Source organism: Moschus berezovskii, chromosome 25, assembly GCF_049115385.1.
Source record: "Moschus berezovskii isolate FMDL1 chromosome 25, NW_MosBer_1.0, whole genome shotgun sequence".
Classification (NCBI taxonomy): Eukaryota; Metazoa; Chordata; class Mammalia; order Artiodactyla; family Moschidae; genus Moschus; species Moschus berezovskii.
Window position 1 is genome coordinate 44076211 of NC_142484.1, and position 5687 is coordinate 44081897.

Genomic DNA, 5687 nt, shown 5'->3' on the forward strand with positions numbered 1-5687 from the left:
CTAGAGTAATGGAAATAAAAACAAAAGTAAACAGGTGGGACCTCATTAAACTTAAAAGCTTTTGCACAGCAAAGGAAACTAGAAGCAAGGTGAAAAGACAACCCTCAGAATGGGAGAAAATAATAGTAAATGAAGCAACTGACAAAGGATTAATTTCCAAAATATACAAGCAGCTCATACAACTCAATGCCAGAAAAACAACTAAATCACAAAGTGGGGAAAAGACCTAAACAGACATTTCCCAAAGAAGACATAGAGGTGGCCAACAAACACATGAAAAGATGCTCAACATCGCTCATTGTTAGAGAAATGCAAATCAAAACTACAATGAGGTATCACCTCACACCGGTCAGAATGGCCATCATCAAAAAGTCTACAAACAATAAATGCTGCAGAGGATGTGGAGAAAAGGGAACGCTCTTGCACTGTTGGTGGGAATGTAAATTGATACCAACTATGGAAGATGGTATGGAGATTCCTTAAAAAAGTAGGAATAAAACCACCGTATGACCCAGCAATCCCACTCCTAGGCATATACCCTGAGGAAACCAAAATTGAAAGACACACATGTATCCCATTGTTCATTGTAGCACTATTTACAATAGCTAGAGCATGGAAGTGACATAGATGTCCATCAACAGATGAATGGATAAAGAGGTTGTGGTACATATACACAATGGAATATTCAGTTCAGTTCAGTTCAGTCGCTCAGTCATGTCCACCTCTTTGTGACCCCATGAATCACAGCACGCCAGGACCCCCTGTCCATCACGAACTCCCGGAGTTCACTCACACTCATGTCCATCTAGTTGGTGATGCCATCCATCCATCTCATTCTCTGTCGTCCCCTTCTCCTCCTGCCCCCAATCCCTCCCAGCATCAGAGTCTTTTCCAGTGAGTCAACTCGTCACATGAGGTGGCCAAAGTATTGGAGTTTCAGTTTTAGCATCGGTCCTTCCAATGAACACACAGGACTGATCTCCTTTAGAATGGACTGGTTGGATCTCCTTGCAGTCCAAGGGACTCTCAGGAGTCTTCTCCAACACCACAGCTCAAAAACATCAATTCTTCAAAAAGGAACACATCTGAGTCAGTTCTGATGAGGTGGATGAACCTAGAACCTAATATACAAAGTGAATTAAGTCAGAAAGAGAAAGATAAATATCGTATTCTAACGCCTATATACAGTTAGCTCTATACAGTTAGCAAAAACAAGACCAGGAGCTGACTGTGGCTCAGATCATGAACTCCTTATTGCCAAATTCAGACTTAAATTGAAGAAGTAGGGAAAACCACTAGACCATTCAGATATGACCTAAATCAAATCCCTTATGATTATACAGTGGAAGTGAGAAATAGATTTAAGGGACTAAATACAGTGCCTGATGAACTATGGATAGAGGTTTGTGACATTGTACAGGAGACAGGGACCAAGACCATCCCCATGGAAAAGAAATGCAAAAAAGCAAAATGGCTGTTTGAGGAGGCCTTACAAATAGGTGTGAAAAGAAGAGATGCGAAAAGCAAAGGAGAAAAGGAAAGATATAAGCATCTGAATGCAGAGTTCCAAAGAATAGCAAGGAGAGATAAGAAAGCCTTCCTCAGCAATCAATGCAAAGAAATAGAGGAAAACAATAGAATAGGAAAAACAAGAGATCTTTTCAAGAAAATTAGAGATTCCAAGGGAACTTTCCACGCAAAGATGGGCTCGATAAAGGACAGAAATGGTATGGACCTAACAGAAGCAGAAGATATTAAGAAGAGGTGGCAAGAATACATAGAAGAACTGTACAAAAAAGATCTTCACGACCAAGATAATCACGATAACGTGATCACTGACCTAGAGCCAGACATCTTGGAATATGAAGTCAAGTGGGCCTTAGAAAGCATCACTACGAACAAAGCTAGTGGAGGTGATGGAATTCCAGTGGAGCTATTTCAAATCCTGAAAGATGATGCTGTGAAAGTTCTGCAAATTTGGAAAACTCAGCAGTGGCCACAGGACTGGAAAAGGTCAGCCTTCATTCCAATCCCAAAGAAAGGCAATGCCAAAGAATGCTCAAACTACCGCACAATTGTACTCATCTCACATGCTAGTAAAGTCATGCTCAAAATTCTCCAAGCCAGGCTTCAGCAATATGTGAACCGTGAACTCCCAGATGTTCAAGCAGGTTTTAGAAAAGGCAGAGGCACTAGAAAACAAATTGCCAACATCTGCTGGATCATGGAGAAAGCAAGAGAGTTCCAGAAAAACATCTATTTCTGCTTCATTGACTATGCCAAAGCCTTTGACTGTGTGGATCACAGTAAACTGTAGAAAATTCTGAAAGAGATGGGAATACCAGACCACTTGACCTGCCTCTTGAGAAATCTGTATGCAGGTCAGAAAGCAACAGTTAGAACTGTACATGGAACAATACACTGGTTCCAAATAGGAAAAGGAGTACTTCAAGGCTGTATATTGTCACCTTGCTTATTTAACTTCTATGCAGAGTACATCATGAGGAACGCTGGGCTGGAAGAAGCACAAGCTGGAATCAAGATTGCTGGGAGAAATATCAATAACTTCAGATATGCAGATGATACCACCCTTATGGCAGAAAGGGAAGAGGAACTCAAAAGCCTCTTGATGAAAGTGAAAGAGGAGAGTGAAAAGGTTGGCTTGAAGCTCAACATTCAGAAAACAAAGATCATGGCATCTGGTCCCATCACTTCATGGGAAATAGATGGGGAAACAGTGGAAACAGTGTCAGACTTTATTTTTTTGGGCTCCAAAATCACTGCAGATGCTGATTGCAGCCATGAAATTAAAAGACGCTTACTGCTTGGAAGGAAAGTTATGACCAACCTAGATAGTATATTGAAAAGCAGAGACATTGCTTTGCCAACCAAGGTCCATCTAGTCAGGCTATGGTTTTTCCCGTGGTCATGTATGGATGTGAGAGTTGGACTGTGAAGAAAGCTGAGCGCCGAAGAATTGATGCTTTTGAACTGTGGTGCTGGAGAAGACTCTTGAGAGTCCCTTGGGCTGCAAGGAGATCCAATCAGTCCATTCTAAAGGAGGTCACTCCTGGATGTTCATTGGAAGGACTGATGCTAAAGCTGAAACTCCAATATTTTGGCCACCTCATGCAACGAGTTGACTCACCGGAAAAGAGTCTGATGCTAGGAGGGATTGGGGGTGGGAGGAGACGGGGACGACAGAGAATGAGATGGATGGATGGCATCACCGACTAGATGGACATGAGTTTGAGTGAACTCCGGGAGTTGATGATGGACAGGGAGGCCTGGCATGCTGTGATTCATGGGGTCACAAAGAGTCGGACATGACTGTGCTACTGAATTGAACTGAACGCCTATATACAGGATCCAGAAAAATGGTACTGAAGAATTTACTTACACAGCAATAATGGAGAAACAGACATAGAGAACAGACTTATGGACCTGGGGAGAGGGGAGGAGAGGGTGAAATGTATGGAAAGAGTAACATGGAAACTTGCATTATCATATGTAAAATAGATAGCCAATGGGAATTTTCTGTATGTCTCGGGAAACACAAATAGGGGCTCTGTATCAACCTAGAGGGGTGGGGTGGGGCGGGAGGTTCAAAAGGGAGGGGATATATGTATACCTATGGCTGATTCATGCTGAGGTTTGACAGAAAACAGCAAAATTCTGTAAAGCAATATCCTTCAATAAAAAATAAATACTTTTTTTTAAAATGGGCAAAAGACCTGAATAGACATTTCTCCAAAGAAAACATACAGATGCCCGACAAACACATAAAAGGATGCTCTTCATCACTAATTATTAGAGAAATGCAAATCAAAACTACAATGAGGTATCACCTCACACTGATCAGAATGGCCATGATCACAAAATCTACGCCCAATAAATGCTGGAGCGGGTGTAAAGAAAAGGGAACGCTCTTACACTGTTAGCAGGAATGTAAATTATTACAGCCACCATGGAGAACAGTATGAAAGTTCCTTAAAAAACTAAAAATAGAACTAACATAAGACCCAGCAATGCCACACCTGGACCTATGCTTAGAGAAAACCAGCTGTTTTCGTTCAGTCATTCAGTCCTGTCTTTCTTGACTCTTTGTGATCCCACGGGCTACAGCACACCAGGCTTCCCTGTCCTTCACTATCTCTCAGGGCTTGCTCAAACTCATGTCTGTTGAGTCGGTGATGCCATCCAACCATCTCATCCTCTGTCATCCCCTTCTCCTCCCGCCTTCAGTCTTTCCCATCATCAGGGTCTTTGCATGAGTCAGTTCTTCACATCAGGTGGCCAAAATATTGGAGCTTCAGCTTCAGCCTCAGTCCTTCCAATGAATATTCAGGACTGATTTCCTTTTAAGTTGACTGGTTTGATCTCCTTGCTGTCCAAGGGACTCTCAAAAGTCTTCTCCAGCACCACAGCTGGAAAATATCAATTTTTAGGGCCCAGCTTTCTTTAAGGTCCGTCTCTCATATCCCCTATATGAATATAGGAAAACCATCGCTTTGACTAGACAGCCCCAATTCGCCCTGCAACAGAAGGCCATTTGCACAAGAGCTCTCTGACTTTCAAAAACCTGGAGAGAGAGGAGGAGTGGTGTATTTGCTGGCCAACTTCGCAGGCAGAGTAAAACTAAAAAAAAAAAAAGGCGCCAGGAGAGAACCTTGGAGCTCCTCTCTCACCAGGGCGGAAAATGAGGGACCGCTAGAGGGAGCCCGAGAGCCAGCCAGAGGAGTGGGCAAGCAGACAGGGAGCCAAGACCGGTGGCCAGAGATTTGAGCTTCGGGTGACCCTACCTGGCTCGGCGGATCTTCATTAGGGGCAGGCCGGGTCTTCCCAGTCCAGCCGTCCAGGGACCCTTCCTTAGAATGCTGAAGTTAGTGATGGCGTAGAAAAAGATCAGTGTGCTGATACTGGTTGCCTTCCGGTATCCATAAACAAGGGCTTCCCAGGTGGCGCTGGTGGTAGAACCCACCTGCCAATGCAGAAGACATAAGAGACGCGGGTTCGATCCCTGGGTTGGGAAGATCCCCTGGAGGAGGGCATGGCAACACACTCCAATGTATTCTTGCCTGGAGAATCGCATGGACGGAGGAGCCTGGTGGGCTACAGAGTTGAGTCGGACACGCTGAAGACTTAGCACAGCACACACATCTGAAAACCAACCTGGAATCTATCTAAGGACCTAACTCAAGCACAACTCAGGGTGGGGGTATCTTAAAAACAAAACCAAAATTCACAACTCAAAGGCCTAACTAGGGTCAACACCTCGCCAGCCTTTCCTCAGGATTTCTCACTCTTGGTAAAATGGAGAGCCAAGAAGCACCAGCTTCCTCCGATCCTCATCCATTCCAGGTAATTATGAATTTCTCTTAATGGTAGTGATAACGTATCCGATTTTACATGAAAATGCATTCCGAAGGAAATGCATTCCGAAGGACTTCTCGTCTGTCTGGGACCTTTGGGCATTTGATTCTGGGTACTGCGAGGAGGTCAGACGAATGAACGGACAAAGAGAAGCTGACAGAGACAGTTGTCCCTCAAGGAACATTTTTCATGCAAATATTCATACAAGGGAGAAAAGTTCTGATTCCCCTGTCACGCATACTAGGTCACTTCAGTTGTGTCCAACTGTTTAAGACCCCATGGACTATGTCCCGCCAGGATCCTCTGTCCATGGG